Below are 25,504 nucleotides of genomic sequence, written 5' to 3'. Positions count from 1 at the left end.
TTATCATTTAATTGGTGAATTGAGTTGGACAAATTTGAAAACCCTCTTGGTTTAAATTGAATATTTGAGGGTCGAGTTGGGGTCGAATTTTGGTAAAATTGGTATGGTTAGACTCGTGGTTGAATGAGCTTCCGTATTTTGTAACTTTTGTCGAGTTACGAGGCGTGGGTCCCACAGACGCTTTTTTACAGCTAATTTTCGGAGTTTTATGGAAAATTATTATTTTCTTATGGGATTAATTCCAATGAATTTTATTGACTGAAACGAATTATTTATGACCAGATTCGAGGCATTTGGAGACCAATTCACGAGGAATGGACATTGCAGAATAAGAATTTCACGGCTTGAGGTAAGTAACGATTGTAAATCTAGTCCTGAGGGTATGAAACCCCAGATTTCGTATTATTTTACTACTTTGAGGTGACGCACATGCTAGGTGACGTGCGTGTGGGCATGCACTATTAGGGATTGGTGACTTGGTCCATCCCGTAGCAACTGTAAAGTTGCATATTTTGTTGAAACTATATGATACTTTTATGTTTTAGAAAGAGTTTCTGTAAATTGGGCTGAATGCCATGTTTGGGCCTTGCGCCAATGCTGTTTGGACCCTTAGGGGCTGTTTCTTACTATCCTCTCATTATTTTCGATTGAAAATCTATACTCAGTCATGTTTATACTTGTTTACCGCATGACTCAGTTTTATGACTCTATTTTGATGCATATAAATGTTTTGGGCCGAATGCCCTGTTTTACTGAAATGCCTGAGTGGCTTGAGAGGTTTATGACTGAGTGAGGCCGAGGGCCTGATTTGTGAGGATGAGTATGGATCGGGGCTGCCCGCCTGCAGCATACTTTATTATTATAGCACGTGAGTTGTCCGTGCAGATTATAGCGCTTGGGCTGAAGGAGCCCCTCCGGAGTCTGTACACACCCTCAGTGAAAGCAGGTACCTACTGAGTGCGAGTGCTGAGTGCGAGTGCCGAGTGCTGAGTGACTGGGATGCATGAGTGATTGTGAGGTATGCCCGAGTGGCAAAAGTGATTGTGAGGCATTCCCGAGTGGCACGAGTGATTGTGAGGTTTGCCCGAGGGGCTGTTTATGAGTGATGTTTTGCCCGAGGGGCTGTTTATGATTTCACCATTTTTGCTCACCTTTGCATTTTTTCGGTTGATCGACTGTTGATATTCAAATTTTTGCCAGGTGGCACGGAAGAATTTTTAAAGTATTTCTAGTAGGATGATTGTGTATGAGAGAGGTGTTAGACATTCGGACGGTGGAGGTGGAATCAAATATGGTGATTCACGTGTTCTATGGAATTGGAGATTGAGAGTTCTCAGGAGCAGATTATTTCATGGTTGTGGATTGTGAAGTTGTGGCCGGAGCTAGCCAGATGATAGAATGTGTTATGATTCAGTCATTGTGGACTTTCGGAGGTTATTTATCTATTGGTGGCTGACCATAGTTGATATGGGACCCATTGGTAGGCTCAATTAGGATGTGTATTCCACACCGAGCCGGATTGATTGGCTCCATACTGCTATTGTTGAAGGATGTGCCATTCGGTTGATGTGGAGCTTATTCGTTTTCCGGAATGATCTGTGAGTTACTCTTCTATGCTACGAGGATTTGTGATTTGTTGGTTATATGCATATATGGTGCGGTTCTATTGTGGCCTTATAGCAGAATTTGAGCGAGAATAGTATTTGTAACGACCCGGCTGGTCGTTTCGAGAGTTATAGCCCCGTTTCCCTATTTTTACTTCTTTTTGTGTTATTCAGCTATATTATGTTATATCAGGTTAGTTGGTTCGGGTCTGGAAGGAACTCAGAGTGAAATGAGACACTTAGTCTCGTAATTGAAAAATTAAGTTAGAAAAGTAGACCAGATATGGACCTATGTGTAAATGACCTCAGATTCGAATTCTGATAATTCCAATAGCTCCGTATGGTGATTTTGGGCTTAGGAGCGTGTCCGGAATATTATTTGGAGGTCCGTAGAGGAATTAGGCTTGAAAGGCCGAAAGTTTAATTTTTGAGAAGTTTGACCGGGGGTTGACTTTTGATATCAGGGTCGGAATTTGATTCTGAAAATTGGAATACCTCTGTTATGTCATTTATGACTTGTGTGAAAAATTTGAGGTCTATCGGACGTGATTTGATAGGTTCCGGAGTCGTTTGTAGAAATTAGAAACTTCAAAGTTCATTAGGCTTGAATTGGGGTGTAATTCATGGTTTTAGTATTGTTTGAGGTGATTTGAGGGTTCGACTAAGTCCGTATGATGTTTTAGGACTTGTTGGTATATTTGGTTGAGGTCCCGAGGGGCTCGGGTGAGTTTCAGATGGTTAACGAGTGGAGCCTCGCGTTCGCGAAGAGGAACTGAGAGGCTGTCAATATTTGCTCTTCGCGTTCGCGAAGAGAAGAACGCATTCGCGAAGGGTGGACTGGGTGTGCATCGCGAACGCGAGAGGTATTATGCGTTCGGGAAGAAGAGAGGAAGCAACCGAGGACCCTAGGCAATTAGTCTACGCGTTCGCGTAGGGGGTGTCGAGTTCGTGTAGTGAGGGGGAAACGAAGCATCGCGTTCGCGATGGGTTGGACGCGTTCGCGTAGAAGGCATTGAGGCAGAGGCATTTTGTGCTTCGCGAACGCGAGGGTGATGTCGCGTTTGCGAAGGAGGAATTTGGACAGGAGCTATTTTGTGCTTTGCGAATGCGAGGCACTGACCGCGTTCGCGAAAAAGAAAAGTCTGGGCAGTGAGTTTATGTTATGAAAATGGGACTTTGTCCCATTTTCAGTTTTTGACGATTTGGAGCTCGGATTTGAGACCATTTTGGGTGATTTTCAGAGGAAACAATGGGGTAACTGTTCTTAACTCAATATTGGTTAAATTACCCGAATCCATGGTTGTTTTTATCATTTAATTGGTGAATTGAGTTGGGAAAATTTGAAAACCCTCTTGGTTTAAATTGAAGATTTGAGGGTCGAGTTGGGGTCGGATTTTGATAAAATTGGTATGATTAGACTCGTGGTTGAATGGGCTTCCGAATTTTGTAACTTTTGTTGAGTTATGAGGCGTGGGCCCCACAGGCACTTTTTTACAGCTAATTTTTTGATTTTTATGGAAATTATTATTTTCTTATGGGATTAGTTCCAATAAATTTTATTGACTGAAATGAATTATTTATGACCAGATTCGAGGCGTTTGGCGACCAATTCACGAGGAATGGACATTGCAGAATAAGAATTTCACGGCTTGAGGTAAGTGACGATTGTAAATCTAGTTTTGAGGGTATGAAACCCCGGATTTCGTATCATTTTACTACTTTGAGGTGACACACATGATAGATGACGGGCGTGTGGGTGTGCACCGTTGGGGATTGGTGATTTGGTTCGTCCCGTAGAAACTGTAAAGTTGCATATTTTGTTGAAACTATATGATAGTTATATGTTTTAGAAAGAGTTTCTGTAAATTGGGCTGAATGCCATGTTTAGGCCTTGCGCTAGTGCTGTTTTGACCCTTTGGGGCTATTTCTTACTATCCTCTCATTGTTTTCGATTGAAAATCTATACTCAGTCATGTTTATACTTGTTTACCGCATAACTCAGTTTTATGACTCTATTTTGATGCATATAAATGTTTTGGGCCGAATGCCCTGTTTTACTGTGATGCCCGAGTGGCTTGAGAGGTTTATGACTGAGTGGGGCCGAGGGCCTGATTTGTGAGGATGAGTGTGGATCGGGGCTACCCGCCTGCAGTTTACTTTATTATTGTAGCACGTGAGTTGTCCGTACAACATGTGAGTTGTCCGTGCAGATTATAGCGCTTGGGTTGAAGGAGTCCCTCCGGGGTCTGCACACACCCCTAGTGAGCGTAGGTACCTACTAAGTGCGAGTGCCGAGTGCTGAGTGACTGGGAGGCATGAGTGATTGTGAGGTATGCCCAAGTGGCAAGAGTGATTGTGAGGCATTCCCGAGTGGCACGAATGATTGTGAATTTTGTCCGAGGGGCTATTTATGAGTGATGTTTTGCCCGAGGGGCTGTTTATGATTTCACCATTTTTGCTCTCTTTTGCATTTTTCCTTTGTCTGAAAACTGTTAACAAAAACTTTAAATGATTTTTACTATAACTGGGTTTAACAAGATGTTTTCAAACCATGATTATTTTTTAAAAAAAAGGAGGCATGTGATATTTTACTGAGATTTTTCGATATGAATGTTATATGCTTTATTGCTCGTCACTACTGCTAAGTCTTTATTTATTTTTGTTACTTACTAAGTTGGCATACTCACGTTACTCCCTGCACCTTGTGTGCAGATTCAGGTGTAGCTAGATACGGTAGCGGTTATAAATAGTTCTGGTTGCAGATTTTCTTGGAGATAGAAAGGTAGCTATTTGGCGATCGCAGCCCCTACTTTTCTCCCTCTTTTCTTCCTCTAGTTGTATTTAGCTATTTTCCAGGCTGAGTTAGCCTTGATATTGTTAGACAGATTGTAGTAGATGCTCATGACTAGTGACACCCCGATGTCGGGCTATTTCTTTCGCACTTTTATTTTGATTGGAACTCTTTTATGAAGGTTTCTTTTATGTTAAATAAAACTGGAATTATCTTTGAAATGAAAATATCGGTTTGTTTTGGAAATGAGTCGGCTTGTCTAGTTTCATGATAGGCGCTATCATGATAGGGGTTAGTTTGGGTCGTGACAGTATTGGATATTGCTTGGTTGATGGCGTATTGGTCATGTTCTTTCGGGTTTTGTGTGGCATGATGTCGTTTGCTTCTCCATGGTTATGGTAATGCACTTTAGGTACTTGATTTCGAATTGCGCATGGTTATTGATTTTAGCAGAGTGGCTTGAGGTGTTTCATATGGACCAGTATTTGGATAGGGTCGCGTATTGCAACAGAGTTATGTGGAAATATGATCCTTTGGGTAAGATTCCTGTGTTATGGTTCTGCGGTGTGTGATGGGTTATTAGCATTGTGTCGGGGTGGTACCCGTCGAGCTTGCGGAACGGTTCTCCTATTTGGGTCATTGTTACGATTGGGTACTTTTCGAATGTTGCTATCTGGTGCACGGATTGCACAGGTTGTAGCTTTAGATTGTATTTATGTGTCTTGTCACTAGAGTGGTCGTGTTGGATGAGATGAGGTCATTGGGCTTAGAATGGATGCTATCGGATTTGATTGTGGTATAATTGGGAGGATAATATCGGAAGTCGGCTTTGAAATTGGCTATAGTTCTTGCAGAAGGAACGGAAGCTCCATGACTTGTTGGTCTAATGAATGGTTATGAATTCGATATGTTTCTTTCATCATCGGTAGTGTACGAAGGTTTTAGAATGAGGTTTTGTCTGATATGAGGTTTATTACCGGAACCGGGTTGATTTGGGTCGATATTGTGATTAGAAATCATTGCTTCGAGCATTCAAGCTATGCGGTATTTGAATTTGAGTATTTGAGCTATGGTTATAGCTTTTGGTACATCTTGTTCAGACTTATATGGTATGTAGATGCGAACTTCTAATCTTATAGGAAATTTTGGATGTCAGAAATTTGATTCATAGACTTGTGGGCTAGGTTAAATTGAGAAATTTCAGTTATGTTGTGCTATCGCACCTGTATGGGATAGGGTGATGTGGGATCACCACCGGGTATGTGCATGTGAAAGTTACAAAGCGATTTGATGGCTTTTGGAACAACTCCAGGCACGTTCGAGGATGAACGTATGCTTAAGTGGGGGAGGATGTAACGACCCGACTAGTCGTTTTGAAAATTTGCACTTCGCTCGGTTGTTTGAGGGCATGAGTTTTATGATGTACTTTGTCTTGTGTGAATCGTTGGTTTTGGTTTGCAGGTATTTCGGAACCGAATTGGAAGAAAGAATTTCATTGTTGAAGCTTTAAATTGGGAGAGTTGATCAAATTTGACCTTTTAGCATTTGACCTCGGATTGGAATTCTGATGGTTCCATTAGCTTCATTAGGTGATTTTGGACTTAGGAGCGCATCCGGAATGTGATTTGGAGGTCCGGAGTGGAATTAGGCTTGAATTGGCGAAGGTTGGAAATTTGGAAATTTCGGCCGGCAGTGAAAAATTTGATATCGGGGTCGGAATGGAATTTCGGAAGTTGGAGTAGGTTCGTAGTGTCATTTGTGACATGTGTGCAAAATTTGAGGTCATTCGGACGTGATTTGGTTGGTTTCGACATCGGTTGCCGAATTTGGAAATTTGGAAGTTCTTAGGCTTGAATCTGAGGTGGATTTGGTGTTTTGATGTCGTTTTGAGTGTTTCGAGGGCTCGACTTAGTTCGTATATTGATATATGACTTGTTGGTATTTTTTGTTGAGGTCTCAAGGTCCTCGGGGTGATTCCGGGTGGTTAGTGGATTTGTCGAAGTTGGAAAATGCAGCTGAAGCTGCTGCTTCTACTATTTTCGCACCTGCGGAAGGAAGAGCCACAGGTGCGAGGTCGCTGGTGCATTTGGGGGAGCCGCAGATGCGGAAATGGAAGGCCAAGGCTGGGAACGCAGGTGCGAAGAATTGGCCGCATCTGTGAGCCCGCAGGTGCGAGGCCTTGAGCGTAGATGCAGAAAGGAAGAGTTGGGCCGGTTCCGCAGAAGCGGAAGTGTTACGCAGGTGCACGCCCGCAGGTGCGGAACCTGGGGTCGCAGGTGTGAAATTGAGGGCTTAAGTGGTTCTCGCAGGTGCGAGGATACGACCGTAGGTGCGGTTCCGCAGGAGCGGACATATGGCTACAAGTGCGATTGTGCTGGGGCAGTTCGTGTGCTTTGCCTTCATTTTTCCATTGTTGGATTTGAGAAACTCGGGAGGGAGGAGATTTTTCGAAGATTTTCAAGGAGCAATGTTGGGGGTAAGTGATTCTAACCCATAATGGTATAAATTTCGTGAATCTAAGGCCTTGTTCATCATTAATTAGTAGGATTTTGGAGTGAAAGTAGGGGGTTAGGGCTTGGGATTTTTAAGAGTTTAATTTAAGGATTTTAGGGACCAAATGATGTCAAATTTGGATAAATATCGTATGTGCGGACTCGTGAGTGAATGGGCTTTCTAGTTTTGTAAATTTTGTCGGATTTTGAGACGTGGGCCCGGGGGCCGGGTTTGAGCCAATTTTGGGTTTTGGTCTAATTTTTGTGGCTTTTCTTGTGGAATTCATTCTATTAGCGTATATTGATGGTATTGTACTGATTGTGAATAGATTTGGAGCACTTGGAGGCCGAGTCGAGAGGCAAGAGCATTGCGGGGTAGAGATTTGACCGGTTTGAGGTAAGTAACGATTGTAAATCTAGTCCTGAGGGTATGAAACCCCGGATTTCGTATCATTCTACTATTTTGAGGTGACACACATGCTAGGTGACAGGCGTGTGGGCATGCACCATTGGGGATTGTGACTTGGTCTGTCCCGTAGCAACTGTAAAGCTGCATATTTTGTTGAAACTATATGATACTTATACGTTTTAGAAAGAGTTTCTATAAATTGGGCTAAATGCCATGTTTGGGCCTTGTGTCATTCCTGTTTGGACCCTTAAAGGCCTTTTCTTATTATCCTCTCACTGTTTTCAATTGAAAATCTATACTCAGTCATGGTTATACCTGTTTACTGCATAACTCAGTTTTATTACTCGATTTTGATGCATATAAATGTTGTTTTAGGCTGAGCACCCTGTTTTTACTGAAATGCCCGAGTGGCTTGAGAGGTTTATGACTGAGTGAGGCCGAGGGCCTGATTTATGAGGATATTTATGGTATCGGGCTGCACGCCATAACATGTTTGATATAGGCCGAGAGCCTGAGTGATATATGCCATGATTTGGCTTGATATAACGCTTGGGCTGCAGGAGTCCCTCCGGAGTCTGTACACACCCCCAGTGAGCGCAGGTACCTACTGAGTGCGAGTGCGAGTGCGAGTGCGAGTGCGGAGTGTCGAGTGTTGAGTGCTGAGTGACTGGGAGGCATGAGTGATTGTGTGGTATGCCCGAGTGGCAAGAGTGATTGTGAGGTATGCCCGAGAGGCAAGAGTGATTGTGTCACGACCCGAAATTCCCACCTTCGGACCGTGATGGCGCCTAACATTTCACTTGGTAGGCAAGCCAACGTTAGAATAATATTATCCATTTTTAAAATAATTTTTAAATTTATTAATAACAAAGAACAATTGCGGAAGTATAGTCTGAAATATAATGAATAATCCCTAAAAAAACAACAATGTCTAAATACAATTCCAGAATTAGTGTCACAAGTGCACGAGCTTCTAGGATAAATACAAATAAAGGTCAGAATAAAATAAAGCTGTCTGAAAACAAACACACAACTAAAGTAAAGTAGATGGAGACTTCAGAACTGCGAACGCCGTGCAGTTATACCTCAACTCTACTCTAAGTAGCTTAAATCCGAGCAAGTCTATAGTATGCTGCTGGGACCAACTCCAAATTCTGCACAAGAAATGCAGAGTGTAGTATCAGTACAACCGACCCCATGTACTGGTAAGTGCTGAGCCTAATCTCGACGAAGTAGTGACGAGGCTAAGGCGGATCACTTACATTTCCTGTGCACAATATTCGTAACAACAACAACAATAGAAATAAATCGGGTAACTCGTTTATAATAATTGAAGCCAACTCAGCAGTCATAACCAATTATTATTTCCATCAATTCTGTTGCAGCGTGCAACCCGCTCTCACAATATATTCACATTCAGTTCTGTTGCAGCGTGCAACCCGCTCTCATAATATATTCACATTCAGTTCTGTTGCAGCGTACAACCCACTCTCACAATATATTCACATTCAGTTCTGTTGCAGCGTGCAACCCGCTTTCACAATATATTCATTTTAATCAAGTCTATTGCGGCGTGCAACCCGATCCCCCAATATATATATATATATATATATATATATATATATATATATATATATATATATATATATATATATAAGTCTATTGCGGCGTGCAACCCGATCCTCCAATATGGACTTTTAATAAGTCTGTTGCAGCGTGCAACCCGATCCACCAATATGGACTTTTAATAAGTCTGTTGCGGCTTGAAACCCGATCCTTCAATATGGAATTTTAATAAGTCTGTTGCGGCGTGCAACCCGATCCTCCAATATATTCATTATAATTAATTCTGTTGCGGTGTGCAACCCGATCCTCCAATATATTCATTATAATTAATTCTGTTGCGGCGTGGAACCCGATCCTCCAATATATTTATTATAATCAATTCTGTTGCGGCGTGCAACCCTGTTGCTGCTTACAATAAGTTATGAAACAAACAAGACAAATAGCAAATTATTATGGAAATCAGAGAGAAAATATGCTGCTTACTATTTAATAAGCTAAATGTTAAATAACAATTTAGGGAACATAATTCAAATAGAATGTAACAATTAATGCATTAATTTCAGAATTAATATTTGACAAAGAATAGGAGAGAAATAATTATTATAACAATTAATTCGTGATTTAAAATAATTTATGATTTTTCAAGTAAATACGCAAACAATTAATTTGATGACGTATAGACACTCGTCACCTCGCCTATACGTCGTTCATACGCATTTCACATAACAAATAATTTAAGGGTTCTATTCCCTCAAGTCAAGGTTAACCACGACACTTATCTCGCTACGCAAATTCCAATCAATTACTCAACCACAACTTTTTCTTTTAAATTTGTCTCCGAAAGCTTCAAATCTATTCACAAATAATTCAATATACTCAATATGAATCATAGGAATTAATTCCATATGAATTTACTAATTTTTCGGATAAAATCTGAAATTCATTAAAATATTCGGCAGTGGGACCCACGTCCCAAGTCTCGAAAAAAATTACGAAATCCGAACACCCATTCCGAGACAAGTCCGGATACACAATTGGTTTTGGAATCCGACCTCAATTCGTGGTCTAAATCCCCAAATTTTGAAATTCCTAAGTTCTACCCAAAAATCCTAATTTCACCATAAAAATTCTAGATTCTAGGTTGAAATCTTGTTATAAGATTTAAAAGATTGAAAGAAAAGAGTTAGGAATTACTTACCTATGATTTGAGGAAGATTTGGTCTTTGGAAAATCGCCTCTTAAGGTTTAGGGTTTTGAAAATATGAAAAATGGATGAAAAATCCCGTCTAAGTCGCTTTTACTCAGCTGCAGGTGTCGCAATTGCGACCTGAGCTTCGCAAATGCGAAGGAACACTCGCAATTGCGATACCCTTCACAGTCCCGCTGCCTTTGCAAATGCGAGGAAAGTGTCGCATTTGCGACCACTGAATCTTCGCAAATGCGACTAAACAATCGCATTTGCGATCACTACCCTTCCCCGACTCCCTTCGCAAATGCGAAAGAAAACTCGCAAATGCGAAAACTATTGGCCCAGCTTCTCTTCGCATTTGCGATGAGAAGCTCGCAAATGCGAGCCACTCAGAGGTCGCAATTGCGATGCCTGATCTCACAAATGCGAGATCAGAGGCCTGCAATAATATCAGATCCCTAGCAGTGTTTTCCAAGCCAAATCTCACTCCGTAGTCTATCCGAAACTCACCCGAGCCCTCGGGGCTCCAAACCAAATATGCACACAAGTCTAAAAACATCATACGAACTTGCTCGCGTGATCAAATCGCCAAAATAACACCTAGAACTACGAATTTAGTACCAAATCAAATGAAATTCTCAAGAACACTTTAAAATTTCTATTTTCTCAAGTGGACGTCCGAATCACGTCAAATCAACTCCGTTTCACACCAAATTTCACAAACAAGTCTTAAATATGATAATAAACTTGTACCGGGATCCAGAACCAAAATACGGAACCGGCACTAATAATGCCAAACATCAATCAATTCTAAAAAATAATTAATTTTTCAGACTTTTAATTTTCATAAAAAATTCATAACTTGAGCTAGGGACCTCCGAATTCGATTCTGGGCATACACCCAAGTCCCATAATTTGATACGAACCCATCGAGACCGTCAAAACATAGATCTAGGCCCGTTTACCAAAAATATTGATCGAATTTAACTAAAATTAACCTTTAAGGCATAAATTCTTATTTTTATTAATTTTCAACGTAAAAGTTTTCCGGAAACCTGCCCGGACTGCGCACACAAATCAAGGAGGGTAAAAATGAGAATTTAAGGCTTAAGAGTGCAGATTCGAGTTCTAAAACATAAGATGACCTTTTGGGTCATCACATTCTCCACCTCTTAGACAACCGTTCGTCCTCGAACGGATATAGAAAAGTATCTGGCTGGTGAAAAGGTTGGGACATCTACTCCGGATATCAGACGCGGACTCCCAAGTAGCTGTCTCAATAGGCTGACCTCTCCACTACACTCAAACTGAAGGGTAACTCTTTGATCTCAACTGGTGAACTTGCCGGGCTAGAATTGCCACCGGCTCCTCCTCGTAAGTCAAATCCTTGCCCAACTGGACAGAGCTGAAATCTAACACATGGGATGGATCACCATGATATTTTCGGAGCATAGATACATGGAACACCGGATGAACCACTGATAAACTAGGTGGTAATGCAAGCCTGTAGGCTACTTCACTTACCCTTTCAAGAATTTCAAAGGGTCCGATATACCTAGGGCTCAACTTGCACTTCTTTCCGAACCTCATTACATCTTTCCTAGGTGAAACCCGGAGCAATATTCTTTCTCCAATCATGAATGCAATATCACAAACTTTACGGTCGGCATAACTCTTTTTCCTAGACTGAGCTCTGCGAAGTCGATCCTGAATAATCTTGACCTTATCCAAGGCATCTTGTACCAAATTGGTACCCAATAACCGAGCCTCTCCCGGTTCAAACCAACCAACTGGCGATCGGCATCGCCTTTCGTATAATGCCTCATATAGAGCCATCTGAATGCTCAACTGGTAGCTATTATTATAAGCAAACTCCGCAAGTGGCAAGAAATGATCCCAAGAACCTCCAAAGTCTATAACACAAGCGCGAAGCATATCTTCCAATATCTGAATAGTGCGCTCTGACTATCCGTCTGTCTATGGATGAAATGTTGTACTCAACTCCACCCGCGTGCCTAACTCACGCTGTACAGCCCTCCAAAAATATGAGGTAAACTGCGTACCTCGATCTGAAATAATAGACACGGGCACCCCGTGAAGGCGGACAATCTTACGAATGTAAATTTTAGCTAACCTCTCTGAAGAATAGGTAACTACCACTGGAATAAAATGTGCTGACTTGGTCAACCTATCCACAATGACCCAAACTGCGTCAAATTTTCTCTGAGTCCGTGGGAGCCCAACAACAAAATCCACAGTGATACGCTACCACTTCCACTCAGGAATTTCTAACTGCTGAAGCAAACCACCAGGTCTCTGATGCTCGTACTTAACTTGCTGACAATTTAGACACCGAGCTACATATGCAACTATATCCTTTTTCATTCTCCTCCACCAATAATGTTGCTGCAAATCTTGATACATTTTGGCGGTACCTGGATGAATAGAATACTTGGAACTGTGTGCTTCTTCAAGAATTAATTCACGAAGCCCATCCACATTAGGCATACAAATATGACCCTGCATTCGCAGAACTCCATCTTCCCCCATAGCAACCAGTTTGGCATCACCGTGCCGCATCGTATCTTTAAGGACAAGTAAATGAAGATCATCATATTGCCTCTCTCTGATGCGCTCACATAAGGAAGACTGAGCGACTGTGCAAGCTAGAACCCGACTGGGTTCCGAAACATCTAACCTCACGAACTGATTAGGCAAAGTTTGAACATCTGCAGCTAATGGCCTCTCACTAATCGGAATATACGCAAGACTGCCCATACTCACAACCTTCCTACTCAAAGCATCGGCCACCACATTGGCCTTTTCCGGGTTGATACAAAATGGTGATATCTTAGTCTTTCAACAACTCCAACCATATTCTCTGCCTCAAATTAAGATCTTTTTGTTTGAACAGGTACTGAAGGCTATGATGATCAGTAAATACCTCACACGAGACACCGTAGAGGTAGTGTCTCCAAATCTTCAGCGTATGAACAATGGCTGCCAGTTCTAAGTCATGAACATGATAATTCTTCTCGTGATCTTTCAACTGCCGCGACGCATATACAATCATCCTGCCATCTTGCATTAATACTGCACCAAGCCCAATGTGAGATGCATCACAATACACCGTATAAGATCCTGAACATGTGGGTAATACCAACACTAGCGTTGTAGTCAAAGCGGTCTTGAGCTTCTGAAAGATCAACTCACACTCGTCTGACCATCTAAATAGGGCACCCTTCTGGGTCAATCTGGTCTTAATAGTTGTTCATAATCAATTACAGAATCGTCAATTAACTTCATGTTAACAAAAATCCCATTTCAAACATTCACAATACTAATAACGAGATATGAGGCATGAAGACCTCATAATTATTTACCCAATTTAACGAGTCACATTTAACGCCATATGGGCGAGCACCTACCTCGTAGGTTACAACTCAATATTACAACACGAATTTGGCAAGTATGCACAGAGAATTTCATACAAAAAACTTTCAAATAAGCCTAGCAGGCATGACTTCCTATTACTACTATAGTACAAATTTAATTTCACAAGGGAGTAACTTAAACACAAGAATTTTTATTACAAGGATCTCGTCCTTATATAACTTCCACCGCAACTCATAGCCAGTTTAAACATATCAATTTATTTTAAAATGCGAGGACCTAGGCCTCAGTTCTGAATCACAAGTAATATGCACATCTTGCCAATCGATACTTTCCATTTTCTCCTTTTAAATAATTTTGGTTACACAAAATCATAACACATAATTAACCCCACACTAGTAGGGCATATAATTCACAATTTGTATTTAATTATTCGAAAATACGTCAAAACATACCGAAATAAGTACCAGAAAGGCACATTTAGCCTAACAAATCTTATTAGAGTCCATCATGGAATGATAGGTGTAGTTATCTCCATAAAACCTCCCAACAGAAGTAAATACATAAGTAGATTATAGAATTACAAAGCTCACTCATAAGTGGAGCACAATAGGAGGACTCGTCTTGATACTCAGAACCGAATCAAGTTAAGGAAATTATTCCTTTATTTTAAATCGAGGTCGTACCTATAACGACACCATCTGATGTAACGACCTCCACCATACCATAAAACAAATATAACAACGGCTGGGTCTCCACCTCTAGGACACCTTCTACCCGACTGCCCTCCACCCTTAACTGGTCGTATGGGTGGTGTAGTAACTGCAATGGGGCACGTAGCCTGAGTGCTTTGATGAAATATGCCTCTCCCAAGTTTGGGACAATTTTCTCATGATATGCCTAGTATCACCGCATTCATAACAACCCATTTGCGGGTTTGGCTGCTCATACTGAGTCTGTGCCAGATAATTAGAATAACCATTGTAGGAAACTTATGTCGGTGGTGCATAAAAAAACTTATTGGAGCACCTCGATTAATCCGATGTGCGAACTGGGCTGGCCGATTGCCCGAGCCCCCCGCCATAATGATTTATACTCGCAGAGTAGAATCCACTGAATCCCCCGAACCTCGAGACGTCTTGGCCTCCTTAGTTTCTTTTTTCCTCACCCCGAACATGTTCTAATATCTTGGAAATTTCTACCACTAGTGGAAATGAAGTATCAGCTTGTAGCTCTCAAGTCATACAAAATTTTACGATCATAATTGAGTCCTTTAATGAGTCTGTGGACTCACTCTCTGGCTATAGGAAGCAAAGTAGGAATATGACAGGCAAACTTATTGAACCCGATGGCATATTATGACACCGTCATGGTGACTTGACGCAACGATTCAATCCCTATGTGCCACGCATTACAGAGAGTCTGGGAAACAAACTCTTTCAAAAGCGTTCTGAGAACTGAGCCAAGTGGGCAGTGTTGCATTGTCTGGTCTGCCCTCTTCATAGGCTTGCCACGGACATGTGGAGAATTATCTCTCCCAAGGCTAATTTATTCTTTTGTTATGCTGACTCTACACTGTTGAGCTGACCCATTTCTTAACACCCCTATTTATACACAACGACCACAAAAGTAGAGCTCCATACAGACAAATCTTGGTCCAAAATCTCGTCAACCACTGTACTTTCTTCGAAGCACCCCAAAATCCGCAACCATAACGTCCACGCTGAGTAGACTTTCTGAAAATTTAAGTTATTTCTCTAACTCCTTTGGTACTGAAGTATAGGATTATTAAGTAGGCAGACATACCGCAAGTCCCAACCTTATCCTCTACAAAATCTCAGGTCTTATACATGTATAAATTTTGGAGAACCTTTCAGTACCACATATATACATTTCAGGTCAAAACTGATATAACACATGATCCCTCAATCCATCCATTGATAGTCGGCGCGATGTCATAGTTCACCACATCCGATGATCCATAATATTACCCTTCACAACTCGTATAAATCAACCAAATGCCAAGGTCCGTTGCACCCCTCACATGATTCACTGGTTGATATCTCAATACGTCCGCATCTTCAATTGAAACCACACGTTGAGGCAATGTTGAGCATCTCTAGCTCTCTCGTAGTCCATCTGAGGCATCACGAACCGTCGACGCATCGAGTGCGCAATGTCATACACTAGTGGATACAAAGGAATATGAGATACTATGTTTCAAGATAAATCAATGTTGCACGATAAGGAATGAAAGAAGTGGAATTATTCCTAAACTCTGTAGCCTCTAGAAGATAAGTACAGACGTCTCTGTATCGATCCTTTAGACTCTACTAAGCTTGCTCATGACTCGTGAGACCTATGTAACCTAGTTCTCTGATACCAACTGTCACGATCCGAAATTCCCACCTTCGGACCGTGATGGCGCCTAACATTTCACTTGCTAGGCAAGCCAATGTTAGAATAATATTATCCATTTTTAAAACAATTTTTAAATTTATTAATAACAAAGAACAATTGCAGAAGTAAAGTCTGAAATATAATGAATAATCCCTAAAATAACAACGATGTCTAAATATCATCCCAGAATTAGTGTCACAAGTGCACGAGCTTCTAATATAAATACAAATAAAGGTCTGAATAAAATAAAGCTATCTGAAAACAAACATACAGCTAAAGTAAAGTAGATGGAGACTTGAGAAGTGCGAACGTCGTGCAATTATACCTCAAGTATCCTCTGAGTAGCTAAAATCCGAGCAAGTCTATAGTACGCCGTTGGGACCAACTCCAAAATCTGTACAAGAATTACAGAGTGTAGTATCAGTACAACCGACCCCATGTACTGTTAAATGCTGAGCCTAATCTCGACGAAGTAGTGACGAGGCTAAGGCGGGTCACTTACATTTCTTGTGCGCAATATTAGTAACAACAACAACAATAGAAATTAATCGGGTAACTCGTTTATAATAATTGAAGCCAACTCAGCAGTCATAACCAATTATCATTTCCATCAATTCTGTTGCAGCGTACAACCCGCTCTCACAATATATTCTCATTCAGTTCTGTTGCAGCGTGCAACCCGCTCTCACAATATATTCACATTCAGTTCTATTGCAGCGAGCAACCTGCTTTCATAATATATTTATTTTAATCAAGTCTGTTGCGGCGTGCAACCCGATCCCCCAATATATATATATATATATATATATATATATATATATATATATATATATATGTATGTATGTCGACTTTTAAATAAGTCTATTGCGGCGTGTAACCCGATCCTCCAATATGGACTTTTAATAAGTCTGTTGCGGCGTGCAACCCGATCCACCAATATGGACTTTTAATAAGTCTGTTGCGGTGTGCAACCCGATCCTCTAATATGGACTTTTAATAAGTCTGTTGCGGCGTGCAATCCGATCCTCCGATATATTCATTATAATCAATTCTGTTGCGGCGTGCAACCCGATACTCCAATATATTCATTATAATCAATTTCGTTGCGGAGTGCAACCTGATCCTCCATTATATTCATTATAATCAATTCTGTTGCGGCGTGCAACCCGATCCTCCAACATGTTCATTTATCAATTCTTATAGAAGAAATTTCCCCAATAAATGCAACAATTAATATAAAATTATAAGACAACAAGCATACAATAATTATGATTTAGTTATAAAACAAACAAGGCAAATAGCAAATTATTATGGAAATCAGAGGGAAAATATGCAAATTAATATTTAATATGCTAAATGTCAAATAACAATTTAGGGCACATAATTCAAATAGCATGTAACAATTAATGCAGGAATTCAAGAATTAATATTTGACAAAGAATAGGAGAGAAACAATTATTATAACAATTAATTCATGATTTAAAATAATTTATGATTTTTCAAGTAAATACGCAAACAATTAATTTGACGATGTATAGACACTCGTCACCTCGCCTATACGTCGTTCACATGCATTTCACATAACAAATAATTTAAGGGTTCTATTCCCTCAAGTCAAGGTTAACTACGACACTTACCTCACTTCGCAAATTCCAATCAATTACTCAACCACAACTTTTCCTTTTAAATTTGTCTCCGAAAGCTTCAAATCTATTCACAAACAATTCAATATACTCAATACGAATCATAGGAATTAATTCCAAATGAATTTACTAATTTTTCAAATAAAATCCAAAATTCGTTAAAATATTCGGTAGTGGGACCCACATCTCAAATCTCGGAAAAACTTACGAAATCCGAACACCCATTCCGAGACGAGTCCGGATATACAATTAGTTTTAAAATCCGACTTCAATTCGAGGTCTAAATCCCCAAATTTTGAAATTCCTAAGTTCTACCCAAAAATCCTAATTTCACCATAAAAATTCTAGATTCTAGGTTGAAATCTTGTTATAAAATGTAAAAGATTGAAAGAAAAGAGTTAGGAATCACTTACCTATGATTTGGGGAAGATTTGGTCTTTGAAAAATCGCCTCTTAAGGTTTAGGGTTTGGAAAATATGAAAAATGGATGAAAAATCCCGTCTAAGTCCCTTTTACCCAGCTGCAGGTGTCGCAATTGCGACCTGAGCTTCGCAAATGCGAAGGAACACTCGCAATTGCGATGCCCTTCACAGTCCCGCTGCCTTCGCAAATGTGAGGTAAGTGTCGCATTTGCGACCACTGAATCTTCGCCAATGCGACTAAACGATCGCATTTGCGATCACCTTCCTTCCCCAACTCCCTTCGCAAATGCGAAAGAAAACTCGCAAATGCAAAAACTATTGGCCCAGCTTCTCTTCGCATTTACGATGAGAAGCTCGCAAATACGAACCACTCAGAGGTCGCAATTGCGATGCCTGATCTCGCAAATGCGAGATCAGAGGCCTTTAATAATATCAGATGCCCAATAGTGTTTTCCAAGCCAAATCTCACTCTGTAGCCTATTCGAAACTCACCCGAGCCCTTGGGGCTCCAAACCAAACATGCACACAAGTCTAAAAATATCATACGAACTTGCTGGCATGATCAAATTGCCAAAATTTCTATTTTCTCAACTGGACGTCCGAGTTTAAAATTTAAAATCGCCAAAATAAAATTCTCATGAACACTTTAAAATTTCTATTTTCTCAACTGGATGTCCGAATCACGTCAAATCAACTCCGTTTCTCACCAAATTTCACAGACAAGTCTTAAATATCATAATGAACCTGTACCGGGCTCCGGAACCAAAATACGCACCCGACACTAACAATGCCAAACATCAATCAATTCTTAAAAATAATTAATTTTTTAGACTTTTAATTTTTATGAAAAATTCATAACTTGAGCTAGGGACCTCCGAATTCGATTTCGGGCATACATCGAGGTCCCATAATTCGATACGGACCCACCGGGACCGTCAAAACATGGATCCAAGCCCGTTTGCCAAATATATTGACCGAAGTCAACTAAAATCAACTTTTAAGGCATAAATTCTTATTTTCATCAATTTTCAACATAAAAACTTTCCGGAAACCTGCCCGGACTGTGTATGCAAATCGAGGAGGGTAAAAATGAGATTTTTAAGGCTTAAGAGCACATATTCGAGTTCTAAAATATAAGATGACCTTTTGGGTCATCACAGATTGTGAGGTATGCCCGAGTGGCAAGAGTGATTTTATCATTTTTGCTCACCTTTGCGTTTTTCCTTTGTTTGAAGACTGTTGAAAAATATCTTTAAATGATTTTACTGGAACTAGGTTTTAACGAGATGTTTTGATTCAAATCCTGATTTTAAAAGCATGTGGTATTTTACTGAGATTTCCTGATATGAACGTTATATGCTTTATTGCTCGTCACTACTGCTCAGTCTTTATTTATTGTTATTACTTACTGAGTTGGCATACTCACGTTACTCCCTGCACCTTGTGTGCAGATCCAGGTGTAGCTGGACACGGTAGCAATTGTTGATTATTCTGGTTGCAGATTTTCCCGGGGATGGAAAGGTAGCTGCCTAGCGATCGCAACCCTGCTCTTCTCCCTCTTATATTCCTTTAGTTGTATTTATCTATTTTCGAAACTGAGTTAGTCTTGATATTGTTAGACAGATTGTAGTAGATGCTCATGACTAGTGACACCCCGATGTCGGGCTTTTCTTTTTCGCTCTTTTTTTTAATTTGAACTCCCAGTTTGTTTTGGAATGAGTCGGCTTGCCTAGTACCACGATAGGCGCCATCACGACAAGTTAGGTTTTTGGGTCATGACATGAACATAAATGAGGAAAGAGGAAGGGGACTTCAAGGTCTGCGGACGCCAGCAGATCTACCCTGAGTCTCCAAATGTGATAATCCGAGCTGATGCGTTTCACGTGCAGCTGAGACCAGTACCAAAATCTGCACAAGAAATGCAGAGTGTAGTATGAGTACAACCGACCCAATGTATTCCGTAAGTGCTGATCCTAATCTCGACGAGGTAGTGACGAGTCTATGACAGGACACTCACGTAATTTAACCTATACGAACGTAGATATATGTGCAACATAGTCATAAATAAAGATTTAATATGTACGATTGGGAGGAGACATGCAAATGGGGAACAAGATACGATCACGACCCAAACTTCCACCACAAGCATCGTGATGACACTTGGTCTCTAATACTAGGTAAACTAATTACAATTATATTTCGAGCCATTTTTTTAAAAAATATATAATTTAATACAAGTGTCAAAACCAAAAACATAAACAAATATAAAAACCACCCAAAACTGGTAATATTGAGTCACGAACTCTAACTGAGTACATGTAGTGATCCCAAGGATCGAATATACAATGTTGTTCGAATAAGAGTGGACAGTACAATAAAAATGGAAAGACTCCAAGGGACTGCAACGACCAAGCAGCCCTACCTTGAATCCTTGCGATCACACTCTAATAACTGTCTAAATCCGATATCTTCAATACCCGGCTCTGCACAAAAATATGCAGAAGTGTAGTATGATTAAATCACAGTCGCTACCCAGTAAGTATTAAGACTAAACTCGGTGGAGTAGTGACGAGGTACAGTCAAGACACTCACTAGTCATTTAACATATGCAATATAGTAATATACAGAGATAATAGAAAACAAGTAGCAGTGACGACAACAAAGATCAATCAGGGATATGAACGACAAGGCAACAAGAACACCATAAATATTTCTCAAACGAATAAGGAACACAAGTAAAACCAATTAATCAAGTCCTTCAAATAAATATCCTTCGAGTATAATTCTTTCAAATAAAAGTCACTCTGTGATACCTTATTTCATAATCATAAAACACGGGTCTCAGCCCACTTTCATATTTTCACGGCACCTTGTTGCCATATCTCTATTACAACCGCACGGACAACTCATGTACCAAAATATCAATGTATATAAGATCCGCATGATCAATTTATTTTCAATAAAGTAAGTTTATAATTTTTAAACAAAGTAAGAAATCAACAAAGAAATGAGTTTATTTTTTAACTCGTTTGGGTGAATAAAATGCATTTCAATTAAAATGAAGCATCCGATAGCTACTGATTTGGATATAAAATTTATTAAATTAAAATATAATAGCAATTTCTTTTATTCGAAATAACTCAAACCTTGAAAACCAGTAAAAACCATAAACACAAATCCTCAGAGCCTCGTGCGAAAAAGCCAAAGCCAATACAATACAACAAGAAATACAAAACACTTAATATTAAGTCAAATAATACATCACAGAAAATACAAGAATTTACATATTACGGAAAAACAAAATAACCAAAGGCAAGTGCAGTCATAGAGAAATATCAACAAAAAGGGCACTCCCGAGGTACCGCCTCGTAGTCCCAACACAAATATCAACAACAACAAGGCCCCCATGCCATCACAAGTCATCACAAATCAATCCCCGACATAGCCCACCTTGTCTCGCCACGTGCGCAATAATAAAGTAAATGCCGGCCTTGTCTCGACGCACGCGCATAATAATATTCCCACCTTGTCTCGCCATATGCGCGAACCCACATATATAGCTCGCCTTGTCACGCCGCATGTGCATATATCAATAGTAACAATAGCACGACAGAAACCTCGTGCAATACCCAAACAAACCTCCCAACAATATCACGTGCCAATATCTCAACATCTCATAAATTGTAGCTCAAGTGCTCAAATATTAACACTTGCCACAGAAATCAACAATACATTTGTTTCCACAATAAGAATCCCATGGCTCGATCATAATGTGCACAAAACCTTAACAAAAATATCTGGGAGTGAACAACTCAAAAAAATAATATTTCATAATTTAACACTTTGCCTCAATATGATTTACGACCTTTATAATTCAATACCAATTTCAACAACATGAAGTAGAAATTAATATATCAAGGAACAATGCCTTCTTTAATCCAAATTTTTGGCAAATAGATTAATGCCTCCTTTTAAACTTACATAATAAATTATTTACAAATGGATAATTCATAATGAAATTATCTCCAGGAAATATTAACTCACCAAAAGCACGGGATTCACATAAAACTCAAAGTGGTAATTACATCAAATTATCATATAAAAATAAATTCAACAAACAAGGATTTAGGCATGACAAATAAAGGATTTACTATGTTTCAACAATTTTCCAATTTAAAACATAATGGCGTCTATGAATTTCAACCAATGTAATTTGCACATATAAACCAAGTACGTACTCGTCACCTAGTGTACATGGTTTCAATTACATAATTTTCACATAAGACTCAATACCTAAGGGGTAATTACCCTACTCAAGGTTAGGCAAGATACTTACCTTTCTGAAGTTAGGCAGATATTCCAAAATAGCCTTCTTGCTTGAATTGACCTCCGGAAAGCTCAAATCTATTCAAATTAATTGTCTAACTTCACTAAAATTCATCGAAAATAATTCCAGATAATAAAATATCGACTTAAAATTTTATTCTAAAAAGGCAATGCGGGGCACGCCTCTCAAAACCCGATAGAATTTTCACGAAATACGAACACCATTCTCATACGAGTTCAACCATACCAATTTTATCAAATTTCGATAACGAATCGCCTCCAAATCCTCAATTTAAAGTATAAAATATTTCTATCATTTTCAACCCAATTCACTAATTTCATGATAAAAACAATAATAGATTCATATATTTTAACTAAAATCGAGTTAGGAATTGTTACCCCAATATTTTCCTTGAAAAACTCTCGAAATATCGCCTCACCTGAGCTTCCTTCGTCCAAAAATGGAAGAATGAGATGAAGTCTCATTTTTTTGACTTTATTTTGCTGCCCAGGGGTTTGTTCTTCATGTCCGCGACCCTCCCCTCGCGTTCGCGATGAACAAATTCTTCAACAGCTATTTCCAAACTCTTCTCAGATAGCCTCTAGTATAATAGTCATAACGTTTTGTACAAAGCTCCAAATGATGAATTGTTTGACTTGATGAAAACTAGACATCAAGGGCTACAACTTTTAAGTTTTGTTCATCTCCCAGTTCCTTATAGATTTCATGATATAAGCTTCCAAAGTTAGCCCTATGCACCAGTAATTTCTTCTTCATGATTTCCAACTTTCGCCAAAATGCATCAAATTGTCCTACGGACTTCCAAATCCAAATCCGGACATACGCCTAAGTACAAAATCACCATACGAAGCTATTGAAATCATCAAATTTTATTCCGGAGTCGTTTGCTCAAAAGTCAAACTCCGGTCAACTCTTATCATTTAAGCTTTTAAAATAAGAATTGTTCTTTAAATTTAATCACGAATCATCCGAAAACCAAACTCGACCACACACGCAAGTCATATTACACATCACAAAGCTGCTTGGGATCTTACGTCGCTGAACGAGAAATTAATTCACCAAACAATACGTCGGGTTGTTACATTCTCCCCCTCTTAAACATACATTCGTCATCGAACGTGCCGAGAATTATTCTAAGGACTTCAATTTACTGAGTGTATTTACTATACATATGTTCACGGGTGATCCTACGTTACCCCAATCGACATAAATCCGACAACACCATCTCAATTGAAGACTATTTCTTTTATCCACACTTATAAACTTTAAAACCAATTTTTCTTACACTCCAAACATTTTTAAAAGGTCCGATTTTCATATCAACACACGGTATTAGTCTCAGCCGGCTGTAGCAATTCGTGCCTACACACGCACACAACATACGTATGCCCATAACCATAGCTCTATTCATAATAGTTGTTCATAATCAATTACAACATCGTCAATTAACCCATGTTCACTAAAATCTCGTTTCAAACCTTTACCTTATTAACAATGAGACACGAGGCATGAAGACCTCATAATTACTTACCCGAATTAACGAGTCACATTTAACGCCACCAGGGCACTCACCTTGTAGGCTAAAACTTAATAATTACAGCACGAATATGGCTAAATATGCACAGAAACACATAAAAGAATTATCAAATAAGTCTAACAGGCATGACTCCCTATCAGTGCTATAGTACAAATTAAATTTCACAAAGGGAGAATTTAAAACACATGAATTTAACCACAAGGATCTCATCCTGATATAACTTCCACCACGGCATGCAGCGCAGGTTAAACAAATCAAATCACATTAAACCGCGAGGATCCCATCCTCAATTCTGAATCACAAGTACTTTGCACATTATTCCAACTGAAATTTTCCATTTTTTTCTCTTCTTTTTAATAAATTCCGTGAAATAATTTCACAACACATAATGAACCCCATACTGATAGGGCATATAATTCATAAAATTATAATCAATTATCCCTAAATTACACCAAAACCCACTGCAGTGAGTAACAGAAATTCACTTATGGACTCATAGCCCTCAATAGTATACAAAACAAAATGATAGACACGGGCTAACAAAATGTGTCTTTGGTCATTATTGACAGTGTCTTAACTATGCCAAACTTCTTATGAGTCATACTATGTTTACCACAAACTTGACTGATTCACATTCACTTATCAATTAGATCCATATCACCTCTCTATATCTTGTCATGATAAATTTAAGATGCAACATCTTCATTTACAATATTCTTTTTTTTGTACCTTTGCTAAATTCGTTAATGGTGATTACCATATTAAACAGTCCCTCCAACATCTTGACCAACGATCTTGAATTGAAATCTAGGGCCTAACATATGTTCCCTTATTCGCATCCTTTAGTAAAATTCTTTATAAGTCAGGACACCATCCTGACAATACTATGATGACATCATCACCTTATTTTCTTCCATAATTTCTCAGTATTCGACTGATAATTCTTATTCACCAAAGTCATACTTGTTGACTGTATCAGTCCCAATCTATTCTCAACTTATCCTTCCATTTTAAGTAAATCTGACACTTTCTGGCTATTAGCCCAAACATCTCATATTATAACTTGAACATTGAGCTTCATTCTCGTCACTTCAATATCTTCCTCAACAGGAAATCAATACGATCGAGAATCCGTACTCTTACTTCAAGAACAAACGCACGATATAGAGTATGAAAAAAATGAAACTCCCTAGATGTCATTGTAGCCTCCCCGATATAAGTGTGGCCGGCAACACATCGATAAGAGGGACTCTACTTGACACGGCCCCATAAACTTCCTAGGACTAGACTTAGAACCTAGTGCTCTGATACCAAGTTTGTCATGACCCAAAATCCACGTGACCGACACCCGACACACTACCCGAACCGAGCGAACCAAACCATGTGATGCGCCCAAATCATATGCATGAAAACCGATTTAACTGCGGAAGCTCCTTGAAATTCATACACATTTTCAAGTTAGATCATAAAACATTTTTCAATTCAGAATCACACATGATGTCTTTCATGTTAATTATAATGAGACTAAGTAAAATAAATATACTTTCATGTATGTCGTGTACAATCCCGTTATTACAACCTTTCACAACTATCTATGGAGACTCTATACCAAAGAATAGTACCAACGGTTGGAGTATTTCTAACAAAATAAAATAAGGAAGAACATGATAGCTACCACGAAATAAAAGTGGTGCTTCATAATACCTCGGA

The sequence above is a fragment of the Nicotiana tomentosiformis genome, chromosome 9 (assembly GCF_000390325.3).
Source record: "Nicotiana tomentosiformis chromosome 9, ASM39032v3, whole genome shotgun sequence".
In the NCBI taxonomy this organism is placed as follows: domain Eukaryota; kingdom Viridiplantae; phylum Streptophyta; class Magnoliopsida; order Solanales; family Solanaceae; genus Nicotiana; species Nicotiana tomentosiformis.
This window is presented reverse-complemented; position numbering follows the sequence as displayed.